Source organism: Hypanus sabinus, chromosome 19, assembly GCF_030144855.1.
Source record: "Hypanus sabinus isolate sHypSab1 chromosome 19, sHypSab1.hap1, whole genome shotgun sequence".
Classification (NCBI taxonomy): domain Eukaryota; kingdom Metazoa; phylum Chordata; class Chondrichthyes; order Myliobatiformes; family Dasyatidae; genus Hypanus; species Hypanus sabinus.
In genome coordinates this window covers 41453534-41471445 of record NC_082724.1, presented here as the reverse complement: position 1 = coordinate 41471445, position 17912 = coordinate 41453534, and the positions used below count along the sequence as shown (strand labels likewise).

At 39.1% G+C, this 17912-nt stretch overlaps 1 protein-coding gene across 1 annotated transcript in view; it reads left to right on the top strand.

Annotated features, from left to right (window-relative positions):
- The window catches only part of LOC132377892 (contactin-4-like), a 1978611-nt gene that overhangs the window by 191004 nt on the left and 1769695 nt on the right, over nt 1–17912 (top strand). The gene's annotated exons all lie outside the window — the stretch shown is intronic.

Sequence of the window (17912 nt, the reverse complement as noted above, 5' to 3'; positions counted from 1 at the left end):
ATCAGTAAGGACCCCCACCTCCTAAGGCATGCCCATTTCTCATTGATACCATCAGGAAGGAAGTACAGAAGCCTGAAGGCACACACTCAGCAATTCAAGAACAGCTTCTTTCCCTCTGCCATCCTATTTCTAAATGGACATTCAATGCATGAATACAACTTTACGTTGTTTTTAATTTATTTCTGTTTTTTTTTCACTACTTTAACTATCATATATTACTTACTGTAATTCAGGGTTTTTTTCTATATTTATCATGTATTGTATTGTACTGCTGCTGCAAAGTTAATCAATTTCATGACATTTTTTTGGAGATATTTTACCTGATTCCATTTCTAATTCTTCCTCCTGATGGGAGAGGGGAGAAGAGTGAATGTCTAGGGTGGGTAGAGCCTTTGATTACTCTGGCTGTTTTATGAATCAGCAAAAAAAAAAATACATGGAGTACATGAAGGGGAGGCTGGTTTCTGTGATATGTTGAGCAGTGTCTACAATCCTCATAAACTAGCCACCCCCCCCCCCTAAACTTCTGGAATAAAAGGGGGTCTTAGGGGAACTTATAAAATTATGAAAAGGATAGATAAGGTAGAGACAGAGACAGGAAAGGTGCTTCCACTAGTACAAGAGACAAGAACAAGGGGAAATAACTTCAAGATTCAGGAGAGTAGATTTAGGATGGAGATGAAGAGGAACAGCTTTTGCCAGAGAGTTGTGAATCTCTATAATTGTCTGCCCAAGGAAGCAATAAAAGCTAGTTCATTAAAGCACAGTTAGATTTTTTCATTTCAGGGGAATTGTGGGTCCTAAAGGAAAGGTGACCTGCACATGGACTAAAGATAGTCCATGTGCAGATCAGATATGACCTTATGAATGATGGAGCAAGCTTGATGGGCCAGATTACCTACTCCTTCTCCTAATTTGATTGTTCTAATGTGGAATTCTGAACTGAGGTTATCAGTAAAACAAAGGCAAGTCTTTTCACAGAGAGAATTAGTCTGTGGCTTGAAATAAAGGTTTGTGTTAAGGATAAAGCTGTGGTGATTGCCTCCAGTGTGGGGATTAAGGAGATGAAAGGATGGTGAATAGTAGAAATGAATTACTCCAAGGATCCATGAACAAAAACAACCGGCACATTCTTAATGTGTTATACATTCTATGATTCATGGTTGAAATTAACTTTCTGTGTGTGTTGTACTGTAGAAGTGAGGAATACTCCTGATGAGGTAATTTGGGGGGCAGTGACTTTTTAAAAAATGGGTTCACGTGGAAGCCACCAAGAGGTAAACAGTTATTTTGCAAACAATGATTCTTTTCAGACCCTCAGAAGACACATAAAGCAGCAATCACCAATCTGTATTGTCTCTGATTTAAAAAACACAGTTGATGGCAGAATTCTGAAAATGTATTAAATTGACACAATTAAGCCCCTGTTGTTCCTTCTAATGCAGGCAGCATGCCAACTTCATGCTATTTGCTAATTAAAGTGATTACAGCATGCAGTCAGGGCAAACTATACTATTGAATGGCTCAGCAGGATCCAAAATATGTCAGAGGCTTGCACAGCTTAAAGCTGGAGAGCCCCACTTAAATCCACCTGGCATCTCTTAAAGGGAAGATGTATATGTTTTAAGTGCAGATAGTGAAAATCATTCTGAACTGATTGTGATGGAGAAGGTAATGTAACCATTGTGCTACAGTTAAGAAAGTAGGCTCAAAAGTTTTTTCTGCTGCTGCACTCAAGCCCTTGTGAAAGGAGATGGATGAGAATAATGGGGCAGAGGCTCTCCTGGCAAACAGAAGATCACTTCAGTGTGAAGTTACACTCATCAGGTAACTGGCTTCTCAAAATTCATCTTAATATCACCAGCATTCTCTGTGTCTGACTTCCATCAAATTGCGATACTGGTCACATAGTATCATCTTCTTCTTTTGAGCTTCTTCAGTAATATTGGAGGAATTGGGATAATACACAAGCATGGAATGAAAGTTAGTTAACAAAAGAAAGCAGAGAGGGACTGTGATTGGTGGCTACGGCAGGAACTGATGCTTTGGCCCTAGTTTTTCGCTAGCTATCCAAGTAAATTTGACTGAGGGAACAAAATATTCATGTTTCCATGTTGACTGACCTTGATGAGATGGGGGTTTCTTCAGGATGTAGGGAGATTTAAGTAAACTGCAGTAGAGCATAGTCCAACATTTGTGAGTGGATAAGAACATGGCAGGTGAAATATAAATGTGAGAAAAGTCTGCCAATGCTGGAAATCCAAAGCAACGAAGAGAAAATGCTGGAGGAACTCAGCATATCAGACAGCATCTATGGAAATGAATAGATAATTGATGTTTTGGGCTGAGATCCTTCTTCAATAACATGTAAGTTTGTACATATTGGTAAACAATCAGAAAATCAAAGTACTTTTTAGGTGGGTAATTTTGATGTTCAAATAGACTTTTCACCTTGCACCAATTCACTGAACATTAACATGCAGTTGCAACAAGCAGTTAGGATACCAAATGGTATATTGCCTTTTATCATGAGAAATTACAATGGACTTCCTGTAATTATACAAGACTTGATGAAATTGCATCTGAAGTATTATGCACAGTTTTGATCCCTTTACTGAAAATTCCATATACTTACCAAGGGGGAAATGCAGCAAACATTCAGAAGACTGTTCACTGACATGACAAGATTGACATAAGAGTACACTATTTGCCCATAACTTTCTGTTAAGTGTGAAGATTTTCTGTTACTCTTTTCCTGTTATTACGGTATGATGGAGCAAATTATCTTTATTTTTCACTCACTCTATCCCAAACCTTCATGGTGTGAAAGTGAAGTGCACTAAATCTTCATTCTTCTGTTCATTTAGTTCTAGCCCCGGCTTAGAAACTGGCTTTCATCCTTTAGCTGGAATTATATTTTCATCTGACTTAGAAGTTTAAATCCAGAGATCACAACCTCAAATTGGAAGCACTTTTTGGCCTCTTATCTAAGAAAAGATGTGCTGATGTTGGAAAAGATACAGAAGAGGTACATGAGATTGATTCTGGACATTAAAAAGTTAATGTATGAGGAGCTTTTGATAGTCTGTATCTGTACTCTCTGAAGTTTAGAAGAATAAGGGGAATGACATGGAAATGTATTGAATATTAAAAGGCCTGAATAGAATGGATGTGGCGATGGTGTTTCCTACAGTGGGTGAGTCTTGGACCAGAGAGCAGAGCCTCAGAATAGAGGGATATCCATTTTGTAGAAAGATGAGCCAGACTGTGGCTCCAACAGATTTGTCAGGCAAGACTGACAAGGAATCCATGATGACTTTGGGCTGTCTTATCATGTGCCTCCATGTACCCAAAATCTCCTGGTTAATAATGAATTGCAGCATCTTCCCAACTACTGAAGTCAGGCTAACTGTCCTATAATTTTTGTCTTCTGTCCCTCTCCCCTTGATCTTCTGTCTACCGTGACTCAGTGGTGCTAACGTCATACCCCCCAATCTCTAACTATGCTGCATTATCATCTATCTTATTCCATATACTGTGTGCATTCAAATATAACACCTTCAGTCCTGTATTCATCACCCTTTTTGATTTTGACGCCATGTTACACTTCAACTGAATGTAATTTGCCCTATCATCTGCCTGTTCTTCCTAACAGACTTACTACACAATGCATCCATTTGTATACTAACTGCCCCATCCTCAGCACTGTCTCTCCAGTTCCCATCCCACTGCCAAATTAGTTTAAACCCTCCCAAGCAGTTCAAGCAAGACTGCCCACAAGGATATTGGTCTTGCTTGAGTTCAGGCGAAACCCATCTGTTTATACAGGTCATGTATTCCCCAGAAGAGATCCCAACGTTTTAGAGATCTAAAACCCTGCCCCATGTACTACACCTTCAGCCAATCATTTGTCTGTACTGTTATCCTATTACTGTCTTGACTAGGATGTGTTACTGGGAGAAATCTAGAGACCATCATATTAGAGATGTTGTTCTTAAGCTTCTTCCGTAACTCTCTATACTCACTGCACAGGATGTCTTCTCACTTTCTATCTACGTTGTTGGTGCCAATGTATACCACAACATCTGGCTGCTCACCCTCTCACTTGAGAATCCTCTGCTTGCACTCATGACATTGCTCCATGATGAAGGACTTCTCACTGTTGGTTGACAGGAGTCAAGCAACCACCTTCTGGGTTCTTTTAATTCAACCTTGGCGGTTTCCTTTCCTCAATTCATACATGCAAAACTTCCACCCATACTCCAGCTCTTAGTCCATCATACAGTATACTTCAATAGCAGATATGACCCTCTGAGTAAAATGCAGTAAGATCTCCCTTACCTTTCTGTTACCAGTGGTCGCCAGCCTGATGAGTTGCTGCTGTCTGGCTGTTATGGGCAATGTGCCTTCACGGGTTGATGACCTTCTGTGATTGGTATATAGCAAAGTGTTGGCAGCTGTGCTGAATTGGCTGAGGTCCCGTTGGGAACGACACATGTTTTCAGTGATTTGTTTCTTTGTGTAAACCATTCTAATGCCATTTCAAATGTTACCTTGATCTGTTTCATGACTTTATGCAGGAAAATGGAATGGGTAGCAATGCTGAATTCAGTACAGATTTAATACCCAAATAAAGGTTCAAAGCCAGTTTCTAAGTATGGGAATACCATCAGTAGAACAGAAGAACAGATTTTTAATACGACTTTCTTTCATATTTTGAAGGTTTGGGAAAGAATGATTAAAAATAAAGTTAACTTGCTACTTGGAGAGTTTGATGACACCAGATGATTAACAGAAAATCTTTACACTGTGAGCAATAAGATTTGGAGCAATTCCTTTATTGACATGGGGCTACTGGAGCATGTAATGCTTTGCCAAAGGGAGTGATTGAGATGGTCCATTGTGCCTTTTTAAGGAAAGTTTGATAATGTTTGAAATTGAGGAAAATGCAGCATTATGTGGAAAGGAAAACACAAGGCAGTATCATTAGTTTTATTTTTATCTTTCAAAGCCCATCATAAACAGATTGCCTTCACTCTATGCTGTAGTTCTGGGAGCTGAGACATATCAAATTGTCCGTACAGGCGGGTGAAGTAGTGTTGATATCACATTTTGATCAAAACTCATGAAACTGGAAAAAAATGTAATTATGAAACAAAACAAAACCAAAAATGATGGAAACACTCAGCTGGTCAGGCTGCTTCTGTGAATAAGAAACAGTTAATTTTCTGGGTTTATGACTCTGTCAGAATTGGGAAATGGAGAAACAAATGGTTTGCAGTAGGAGAGAAGGTCAGTGAGGGATGTGGAGATCAAAGGATAACACACTTTTACCAGCACATTAAGCTTCTTTGTCTGTGTAATGTGTTATAACCAGTGAGACCCCAGCAGACAAGACTATGTGAATAGAACGAGAAAAGCCGAACCATCATGATGATGTGAAAGTGGCCAGTTCTTTAACGTAGAAAGAAAGAGGGAACTGGAGAAATTTGAGAATGCAGCTTTGGATTGTGAATACTTCAATGTATGTAGAAAGGATATTGTAATATTCCTTAAGCTTGCTTTTGGCCTCAGTGTAAATGTACCGGAGGCACAGGCAGATTAGAGTGGAAATGGGATGGTTACACCTAATCTACATTTGGTTTATCCAGTTTAGAAGACTAACTTGAACACATTACTTTGGATGAAGTGAAGTGAATTACTACTTCACTTGGAAGGACAGTTTGGATTCTCTGATGATGGGCTGGGCAAAGGTACAAGGATCCGAATGTTATATTTCCTGTGGTTATATGGCTAAGAGCCATAACGTGGACATAAGTTGGTGAAGGTGGAAAAGAAGACCTGTAGAATGTTGAAAGCTGAGTGGAGGGAAATATGCACTTGGCTGGAGGCAGCACACTAGCATAGTGGTTAGCATAATACTATTATCACACCAGAGAACCAGTTTCAATTCTGTCACTGTCTGTAAGGGTTTGTATGTTCTCCCTGTAAATACATAAGTTTCCTCTGGGTGCTCCAGTTTCCTCTCACATTCTAAAGAATTATGGGCCAGTAGGTTAATTGGTTACATGGATGTAATTGGCATATATAAACTCATTAGGCCAGAAGGCCTGTTGCCGTGCTGTATCCCTAAATTAACAAACTAAAATTATGAAGGATGATTTATTAAATGAATATAAAAGTAAGTATTGTGAAGGACTTCATCTATTTTTTTCTCTCCAGGAGGTGAGGGCAGAGATGCAGATGCAGCCAAGGCCTCTGACTGTTATGTTTGAGGCAACCAAATAGCCCAGTGGCATTAAGACATTCGAGACTCTTCTACAAAATGTCTCATTGTCAGAGCATATGCAACATATATAGATGAACTGAGAGAAAGCAAAGTTTTTTTTTCAGGAATCTTGATGGGAGGATGTGCAATCAGAATAGCTGTGGGAGTCATCTAGCTTCGATTACATCCTGACTATTCAAGCAATTTTTTTTAGATAAATACATCCTGATGCTGAATTCCCTGTTGTGTCAATTAAGGGAGCTTGAATGTGCATCACTTACGATGTTCCCCATAATGGGGAATATCTTCCAGCAACCTGACTACATTAGAACTGTTGAAGAGATATGTTCTTCATTGACTTCCTCAATTAAAATAAGTAGTAATTTTGTGAGATGATTTGATTTGTTTGTGTTTGGTTAAAATTTTTCCATGAATGTTTATTATTTTCATGTTTTTTAACCATGGATTCATTTAAATAGTTTTAAAGATATTATGGTTATCAGGAGTATTCAAAATATTTGAAAATTTTGGCAAATGACTAAGCACAGCATGTAACTTCACTAGTCGCCATATGTATTGTCCCAATTCCAGTTAGAGATTTAAGATTAGTAGGAAGTACAAGTGGCTTCATCTGTTTATAACTTTTGTGTCATTATCTTTACTTCTATCTTCACAGAATCTTTCCAGCCTTCTGAGTACTTTTGTTTTTATTGATCTTTAAAAAGAATCTGTGGTGCTTTCTTTTCTTGAGCTCACTGAATCCAATATTGGAGAGATCAGTGAAAATAAATGCAGTTGAAACAAGAATTTTCAGCCTGAACCTGGCTGGCATATCTTTCTGTTGTGCCGTCAGGACGCCTTGATATTATAATTTGGCTGTGTAACTCCAGGAGCAGGTAGTTATACTGGGCACAAAATATAGTGAAAATAAATTGTTGAGGAAATTGAAGCACTTGGTTAAAATAGAATGCGTGGAGCCAACAGTAAAATTTTCTCCATTTTCGAAGGTAGTTATCACTCATGGAATTATGGCCAGTCTCAGCTTTGAAATCACACTAGAGAAGACAGAAATGTCAAAACCAGATTATAATAGACCTGTTATATGCGGACTGACTCTGACATAGTGAGGAATGTAATTGGTCATCTGTCCACTTAGTGCATCTGCCCTTTTCACTCAAGTGGAGTTTTTGGTCCTGGCAAGAAGTCAGATTAATCATGGGAATGCAGAGCTCAAGCTCTTATTTTTTTCCTGGGACTAACATTTTTGTTCTGTGAGTTAAATTGAACAATAATCTATATTTTAATTAGATGTCTGTTGATAGAACTGAGAAGTCCTGACCAATTTTTCCACTCTCAGCAGGAAAATGTGAGCATAGATTTCTTCTTTTTAACCCCATCACCCCTACTGGGGCACAGGTCACTGATAACAGCTCACCAGAGTCCTCTCTCCAGGGCCAGACAAGGGATGGGAAATGGTGAAGCGGGGAATCGAGGCATTTCTGGAAGTTTGAGAAATCGATGTTCATACGATCAGGTTGGAGGCTACCCAAATGGAATATAAGGTGTTGTTCTTCCAACCTAAGTGTGGCCTTACCCCGGCAGTGGAGGAGGCCTTGGATGGACGTATCAGAGTGGGAATAGGAAGTGGATATTAAAATGAATGGCCTCTGGGAGATCCAGCTTGTTCTGGCGGAAGGAGCGTAGATGTTCGGCAAAGCGGTCTCCCAATCTACATCGAGTCTCACCAATATACAAGAGGCCACACTGGGAGCACCGAACACAGTATGTGATCCCAACAGACTTGTCACCTCAACTGGAATGACTGTTTGGGGCCCTGAATAGTAGTGAGGGAGGAGATGTAAGGGCAGGTGAAGCACTTGTTCCGCTTGCAAGGATTATTGCCAGGAAGGAGATCAGTGGGGAGGGATAATTAAACAAGGGTGTTGCATAGGGAGTGATCTCTGTGGAAAACAGAAAGTGCAAAGGAGGGAAAGACGTGTTTGGTGGTGGGATCCAGTTGGAGCTGGTGGAAGGTTCAGAGAAATATGTGCTGTACACGGAGGCTGGTGGGCTGGCATGAGGATGAGAGGAACCCTATCCCTGGTAGGATTGTGGGAGGATGGGGTAAAAGCAGACATGCATGAAATGGAAGAGATGTAGTTGAGAGTAGCGCTGATAGTGGAGGAAGGGAAGTCTCTTTCTTTGAAAAGGGAGGACATCTCCTTCCTTCGAGAATGAAAAGCCTTATCCTGAGAGCAGATGCAGCAGAGATGGAGGAATTGAGAGAAGGGAATGGGGTTTTTACAAGTAGCAGGATGGGACGAGGAATAGTCCAGATAGCTGTGAGAGTCTGTTGGTTTAGAATAGACCTTGGTGGATAAGCTGTCTCCAGAGAAAGAGATAGTGAAATCGAGTAAAGGAAGGGAAGTGTCAGAAATGGACCAGATGAAATTAAGGGCCGGATGGAAGTTCGAGGCAAAGTGGATGAAATCGACGAGTTCAGCACAGGTGCAGGAAGCAGCACCAGTGCAGTTGTCAATGTAGCGTAGGAGGAGTGTGGGACAGTCACCAGTGTAGGCTTGCAACATAGACTGTTCCACTTAGCCAACAAATAGGCAGGCATAGCTGGGACCCATGCGAGTGCCCGTGGCTACCACTTTTGTTTGAAGGAAGAGGGAGGATGTTCCCCTCTCATGTTATCTCCCTGCTCACCCATAGCGTCCCTCTGGTGCTTCTCCTCCCCCACACCCCTTTCTTCTTTCTTCCATGGCCTTCTGTCTGTTTCACCAATCAGCCTCCCAGCTCTTTGCTTCATACTTCCCCCTCCAAGTTTCACCTGTCACCTGGTGTTTCTCTCTCCCTTCCCCCCCCCCCCCCCAATCTTTCAAATCTACTCCTCAGCCCTTTATCTCCAGCCCTGCCGAAGGGTTTGGGCCCGAAACATCGACTGTACTTTTTTCCATAGATGCTTCCTGGCCTACTGAATTCCTTCAACATTTTGTGTGTGTTGCTCGGATTTCCAGCATCTGAAGACATTCTCTAGTTTGTGATTTGATTCCTGTCTCAGCGGTAACACATTTACTCTTGGTTGCTATGGATGTTGGAGAAGGAACTCTGACGATTAAAAGAATCATGCGAAACATTGTACCAAACTACATCAGCTCCTCTTTCCCATTGTCTCAATTGCATGATCTGAATTAAGACTCATAAATGGTCAGATGATTGAAGACTGATGACCGACAACTGTATTCATTTTCTTTTCAGCATATCAACACTCAGTGTTAGGCTCCAATACTCTTCCTTTTGATAACTTCTTCCCACATCCTAGTTGCTTTCCTTTGTTGCTGCATTCAATAAAGAAGATAGTAATTTTCTCTTTGATTTTATTTATAGATTTGAAGAACTGTTAGCTCATATAGTTTTCAAAATGAGAAATGCCTAGTGTTATTCTTACTGCAAGACAAGACTGCTTGCTCCTGATCAGAACAGTTTAACCAACTATAAACAGAATGTATGTTTAAAGTATTCTGGGTTGAAATTATGTGAATTTGCCCAATCCAATTAGATGTGATTCTGTGGTTTTTTGCAAAATCTCCAGGAAGCTATGGCTTTGTACTCATACGTTGGCATCATTCAGGCAAGTAAATTTATCTGGTAGATCAGTTTTCAACAAAACTGTCATTTTGCTTTAGTGGTTTATGCCCAAAATAAAACACTTCATGCATTGGGCATTCAATTTGTCATAAGAACTCTGGGTTAAATTTTATTTCTGAGGGACTTGCCTGTGTGATTGAAGCAAAGATTGTTTTTTTTTTGAAATAAAGATTGCCTATTTCCTTCTTCAGAATAGTTCATCACAAGCTTAATAAAAATAATTCAAACAGGTCTTGCCTGATTGGTTTCTTTTGATTAACTCTATCTAGGGTGTTTGATTTAATCATTTAACCTGTAACAAAGTGTCTGGTTTGGTTGATAATTACCTGTCTGTTGTATTTACTTGAAGTTTAATGTAATCTTATGCATGATCTAGCAGAAAATTTTCAAAAAGGTAGGAAGGTTGTTGCCTGCTGCATGCATTTTCTTTTTTTGTATTAAATATTTTGAGGTTCTGGATCATGAGAAATACGGATTTGTCTTTTGCAGCAAAACAAAGGAATAATATTGGGAGCAAGCATGATTCATGACTTACTTTTTATTTGTGTTGTGTTATGTTAATTTTAATTGCATTGTAATTCTTAGTTTTCAACCCAGGGTAGTGAAATCTGTGTTCATACGTGGTGAAATAATTTTAATGCTATTCTGATGAGCTTGCAAAAGAGATCCTTGTGAATAGTTGTTCAGCAAATTTTAATTCTGTAATGAGAAGTCCAGCACTCTTATCTATAGGATTTCAGTTATTAGCTATTCCAACTCACAGTTAATAAAATCCCATTTACTCTTCATGTATTGTGTGCTTGTGAGCAGGAAGTGGTTGAAAACATTTATTACGAAGGCTAAAATTAAACATTTGAATTTTATTAAAACAATTTGAAAAGAAAGCAACATAAATCATTTTTCCAAATTAACTGACTGAAGGGAAAGATCATAATTGACTGTGTCATACAACACAACACATAACAAACAATCGAATCCTTTCTCCAAAAAAAGGGCTTGTATACATCTCTATAAAGGGACACTGTGTATTTGCTACCTTTTTATTTGCATAAATGGTGGAAATTGATGCATAGTTTTGCACTTAGACTTCATTGAGGAGTAGACATTTGATATTTCTTCTGTAATGAAGCTTCATAATTCAGATGATCTCAATAGAATGATCTGACCTGTAACTGCAATTAGCCCTTTAATTGCAGGATGGTTATTTCAAGTGAAAAGACAGAAGAGAGTTTTAAGAAAACTGCAAGATTAAAGGAGCTGCTGAGTTTAAATGTGAACATGATCACATCTTCTTTACACATATTTGAAATCAATGCCAAAATTGACATTGATGTCAAAATCATTTTCTAATGATAAATCAAATATGTGTTTAAGAAAAAGGCTGAGTCATCTACATTCAGAATCATCGAGTTATTGTTGCAAAGCACTATATTAGCTAAACTTTAGTGCCAAAAATATGCTTGAGTTTGAATTAATGAAGCATTTTGTATTGAAAATGGAAATATACTACTGAAGTAAATACTCTTTGGAAATTGTATTTGACATAAATGATCGAGGAGATGGAAGTAGGTTGTGATTCAGAGCCACATGATATTTTTAGCGTGGATTTAGTTCTCAACACCAATCAATGGCAACAAAAGAGTCTATAATATCTAACTCTGTGAGTGATCTTACTGAGTGTCACAGATAATAACAAAAATTTCAATGCATCAATAAGGAACATTTGTTAGAGGAGTATTAAGTGAGGTTGCTGTCAACACTTCCAATGCTTATCTAAAGGGGTGCAGAAAAGATGGCCGTGTGAGTGAAGATCAATGTTTTTTTTCAGTGTGGGATTAATTTTTAGAGGAAAGTTGAGCATGGTTACTGGAGCATTCTATGCTCTCCTTGGCTTTGTGTAGAGGGTGTTTAATCTCCCTTGAAAGCAGATGTTCCCAACACTGGATGATACCTATGAAAATGTATTAGTCCTTCCCTGGAGTATTACTTTTATGTGCTCATCAAATTTGTGAAGCTCAACATGCATAATACTTATTGCATTGTAGTTATCCTTGAGTATTTTCTGATTTGTCCTTGAACAATTTAATGGTACATACAGTACTTTAGAAATTGCTAAAATGTTTGTTTCTGACAATAATGTTTGCAGCGTACCTATTGTTTCATTCACCTTTTCTGGCTGTGGATATCATTGGCAAGGATATTATTCAATGGCCATCTATGCTTAGAAGATAGATATGAGCCACATTATTAAACAAGTACCGTCCTTCTGCTGAAGATGCCCTCACTATGCTAGTGGAGATGGTGCTAAAGTATTAAGTTGTGGCAATGTTGAAGGACATTGTATAATTCTCAATCGACTCGTTCTCCAGAGCGTAGTAAATGTTTAGTGCATTCCCTTTCCTGGGTATGGAGACCAATACCGTACATAATACTTCAGGTGTGACCTCATCAAGTCTAGATACTATTGCAATAAGATCTTCTAACTTTTGTTTTAAATCCGGTTGTAATAGAAGCTCATTTGCCTCTTAATTGCTTGCCGAATTGGTATGTTGGTTTTCCGTGACTTATGAACAAGTGTAGCCAGGTCCCCCTGAATCAGGCATTACCCAAATATTTTACACATACTGTGCTCCTGTTACATGCCCCAAACTGGTTAACCTCACATATTTTCATTATATTCCACCTGTCATATTTTCACACTCTCACACAGTTTTACTCCCATTGAAAACCTACATGCATTTTTCTCCTTCCCGGTTCTATCATAGGTTTGCAGACCCAAAACATTAATTGTTTCACTTTCCATGAACTCAGCTTCCAGACATTTGTGTGTTTGTCCCCATTTCTGCTTCACAAGTCACTTCACTTCACTAGTTGCAGCCTGCCAGTCTGAGAATGATTTACTTGTTACCACTAATCACCAGCTCTTCAATCCATGTGAGCATATTGCCTTCAGATCCATGTGCTCTGATCTTGATGGTCAGTCTCTTGTTTTCAGAAACACCTTCTGAAGATTCAAATAAGCCACATTACCCCTTTTCTATTCTATAACTTGCATACAGCTGGATAGTTGAACATGATATCCCATTCATAAAACCACATGGACGCTGTTCAATTTTACTATCCTGTTTCTGTTACGACATCCTTTAACTTAGATTCCAGCAAATTCTGTACCATTGATAATGGGCTGACAAGTGAAGAGTTCCTTGTTTATTCTCTCCATCCCGTTTTAATATCGTCAAATTCACAGCAGCAAATTCCAGAATCTAAAAAACATTAAAGGATGATAATCAGAAAATCAGTCCATGAAAGGCACCTGTTGCAGAATGTTATGAATAAGTCATTGGATCCTTGGGATTCATCAGCTTCCAATTCTACCAACTTCTTGATTTAGTATTTTCTTCTGACTAATATTTACTTCCTTCAGTTCCTCATTCTTTGGCCAGTACTTAATTCTCAAATATCTGGAAGGTTTTACTTTGTTTTCCATAAAGATAATGCAAAATAGTTTAATTCTTCTTCCTTTTTTTCTATTAAGGAATCTATATTTGCACTTACAATCCAGTTTAATTTTTGTCTGCCTCATTCTTTCTTTCATTTCTTGCTTCCTCATTCATTGTGCTTTTCATCACTCCCAATCCTCAGGCCTAATACTATTTCTGGCAAATTATAACCCTCGTCTTTGGATTAAACGCTTTCTTTTAATTTATCTTGTCAGCCATGGATAAATTACTTTTCCTGTTGTACTTTAGCGCCTTGGTGATGCACCATCAATAACTCACTCTGAGACGTAAAGGCGAGATATCGGCTTTTATTGACTGGAAGAAGGAACCAGCAGTGAGTGACCACCATACTACATCCTGGAGACTGAGAGGCCAGGCCCAGGCTCTGATTGCCTTTATACAGGGGTCTGTGGGAGGAGCCACAGGAGCAGTCAGCAGGGGGCGTGTCCAGACAGGCACATGTAGATCACCACACTTGGATGAATGTATAGGTTTTGCAACTTGTACTTTACTTCTTAAAAAGCTAAATTCTGCATGTATGCATTCATGTGCCTCAATGTATTCTTCCAATCAATCACAACAAACTTGTTTTTCATAACTCCATAGTTGCCTTTGTTTAGATCTAAGATCCTAGTTTCATACTGAGGTGGAACATGAAGCAGATCAGTGTTAAATTCTCTCGTGGTCACCCTTGACCAAAGGCTGCTTGACAAGACTGTAAGTTAACCCTCCCTCACTTCCCAGAGTGTGATCCAAAATAGTTCTGATTTCTTCAGTATATCAATCGTGACAACATTTTCTGTATATTTCATTTCATCTTCCTCTAAGCACAGGCTGGAAGTAACCAAGTTGTTTGCATCAATGAAAATTTGATTCATTCAGTCTGTAAGTTAAAGTTTTCCATGATTACATTATTATTTATCTCTAATTTGCTGATCTATGGCACATCAGCAGTCTAACTGAGCTTCAAGTTAATGTATCAGGAAGCATAGTCATGCTAAAGTGGCTGATTATGAATGGTAGGTATCTATGTGCTGTGTGTGATATATGCTTTGTAGGTGCACCTTTGGTCCAGACACACACACACAGTCAGATGACAATAAACTTGAACTTAAACTTTAGAGCTGAACTTCTCAGAGATGGTCTTTGCCTAACAAAATTGCTGCAAAATACTTGGTTATTTGCAGTCTGTGCTTAGAATGTGTCCAGTTCTTGCTGTACAGGACTGTAGATGGTTGTTTTCCATAGGAATGCAATTTAATATTTTGACATGTAAGGATTTTGTGAAATAAGGATTCCTATATCCTTATTTTTTGCCCTTATAATGGAAGAAAGGTCATTTGTTGAAGATAGGTGAGCTCTGAAGTAGACCGTACAGGAGCAGAGAAGAGTGTCTTCCAGTAATTCAGCTACTTCCCTTTCTGTGAGTTTTGACTATGCATTTCTCCCAATACTTATTGATTTTATTTCAACCAGCACTCATTGATACCATGATATAGTAACTCATTGTCAAGTGAAGTAACTCTCATCTCAACTGTTGAAATCTTTGTTCCAAGATTGGACCAAGATTTTGATTAGGCTCTATCTGTAAAAATACTGCAGTTGCTTGGATAGATGTGAAAATGGTTTTGTTTTCAGTACTAAAGTCTGTTTTAGTTTTGCTATATCCTGTGCTTTCTGATATTTCTAAACATTACAAATTACTGCAGAAGCTTGTTCCAAACTGTTTTACTGATTCATAATCTGACAAAACAAATGCTAATCAGATAATTATTCTTCAGAATTATGCCAACTGCTTGGATAAAGAGATTGGTTTAACGAGAGATCCTAATAAACAATTGAAGAGACTGGATGAAGGATTTCGGAAAACAATACCAGAACTTGAGCTGAAGCCATTGAAAGCACTGCATGAAATGGGTTAAAAAATGGTACGGGATAAAAGAGCAGCCATGGTGTAGTCAGTTATAAAACCATAAAGTAATAGAGCATGCAAACAAGCCCTTCATCTCTACTTGTCCATGCCTGCCATGCTAGTCCCATTTGCCCCTTTATACTTTTCCTACCCATGTACTTACAGTGCCTATAAAAAGTATTCTCTCACCCTCCACCCCTGGAAGGAGAGATGAACAACGTTTACAGCTCTTCATTGCTTCTGCCTCCCATCTTTCAGCCTCTGTTCCTATCCACTCTTCCCTTCTCACCTTTCACTTTCCAGCTCTTTCCAGTTCCTATCCACCTCTTCCCTCACAAACTTCTGTACTCGTTCTCTGCCCTTTATCTTTGTCTCAATGACGAGTTGCACCATTTTCTTTAATGAATACTGCCTTGCTTGTTGAGTTCCTCAAGCAGTTCATTTCTTTGCCACAGTTTACAGCTTCTGCAGCCTCTTGTGTTCATAGATGTTTGTCCTTCTTACAATGTAGTTTCGCTCTTCAGCAGAAAAAACAGGAAGAACTACTAAGCACTGAAACCTGCACTGATGCAGTATCGATTGATTATTTTTGTGCAGTTATTGTCATAGCCTTATTTCTAAATAACATGTCAAAGTAGTCTTTCTGGCCTTTATTACATGTTAGTTTGGTGACATTTGTAGCTCTTAGGCATAGTAATGATCTAAGCTTTTATGTTATTAGTAACTACTATACTTGAATGTAGTCAATGACCCATTGAACCAGAACACAACCTAATTAGCTTCCAAGAGTGCTGCTTTTCAGCTATATGCTTGTTGCCTGCAACACATGAAGCTGCTCCTTAGGCTTACAAAGACTTCCGCAGCTATTGAAATGAGTTAGGGAGTGGATTATGAAGGGTGATTATGCAAATCGACCATGTTCTCTGGAAAAGAAGATGGAGAAGCTTTACAAAAACTGTTTGGAAGGTTCTTAAAAGACAAGCCTATATAGTACAATATAATACTTGATTAGAACAGTTAAACTCGAGGATAGGGATGCCACTTGAAAGGTGGAACATATGTTGTCAAGAGAAAAAGAAATTAAGCAGTGGAATAGTTTCTCTGAGGAGATATTGAAAGACATTAGGTTTTGCCAAATTCAAGTTAGTAAGATTCTGACCACAGAATAACATTTTGAGATGGAAATGATGAGGAAATTCAGTTTTAGAATTAGTATACCTGTTTCATTTAGGAGGAGTAGCCAACTCTGGATATCGATCTACAAAAGCTTGATACCCCATGGTTTCCTTGTCACTTCTAAGTCTGTTTTGTTTTGATTATGAGTTTGGTTATGATTAATCATAATCATTATTGTAGCCATTACTGACCACATGAGTGGGCTAGAACTGTACATATCAATTTGAAGTTTTGAAGTAGTCAAGTGAGCTTTGCTTTAGATTCAGATGCATGTGTTTATCACATGTAAATTCAAACATTCAGTAAAATGCATTGTTGTGGCGACCCATTTCCTGGCACATCCAAACCGGCTCACAATTAGATAGCCTACGGGGGTTTGTGAGCACAGAGCTTTGGAGCCTCTGCGCCACGGGGGGCAGGTTGAAGGAGGCTTAAAAGTGAGGCTGAGGATTCTGAATAAAGTTTTTTTTCCTTTGACTGCAGTTACCGACTCCGTGTCGTAATTTTAGCGCTGCGTGTAGCACACCACTACATTGTTTACATTAACAACCAACACAACCTAAGGATGCCCTGGGGGTGTGGTCACACATCCTAAAACCAATTTAGCATGCCCACTATGTTCAGCAAAAGAACATGAAACACAAAGCAACAAAACAGCAACAGCTAAAGTATCCCCTTTCCTCTCAACCATCCACACTTTCACTCACACATAAACAAACAGTCCTGTGATGGGCCTCCAGCCTCCAGTAGATTTGCATACAATGGGCATTCAACTTCCTGCTGGACTCTCAGATCTATTGACCGAGGGCTTCGGACATCAGGGTCTGATGTCCAGGCTTCCAATCAACTTTCAGATTTGACCTTCGCTATTGACCCCAGGACTCACTGATGATAAGACCCTGAACGCCAGACCTTGAACTCCTTACTCACCAATGACTGTGAACTCCAGACTGCCAAACTGCATACCTAGGGGATCACTGGCTCTTGTGACTCCTGCTCACAGAGACATTCAATCCCGGGACCCACAGACTGAGCTGGACTTGCTTACCCAGTGGCCTTTGTCTTTGCTGGTCCTCGATCAAGCTCTTACCTGCCCAATATCCACAAATGTCCTTTGTACACATCCACATCATTGGCATTCAAGCACAAAGCAGAGGCCTAGATTCCAGATGTCTTTCACCCTATGTTCACGTTGCTGGTCTTCGAGTACAGTACAGTCATTGCCAGAAGTTGTAATACTGGGAATCTTTTTGATATTATTAAACATACCTTGAAATTGAACTTGACGATAAAGAATTGCAAGACCAATTGTTATTGTGACAATTTACTTCAAAGCTAATTATGCAAAAGTCCAGTTTAACCATGCAGTTGGGCTCATCATCCTCATAATCCCCAGCACCAT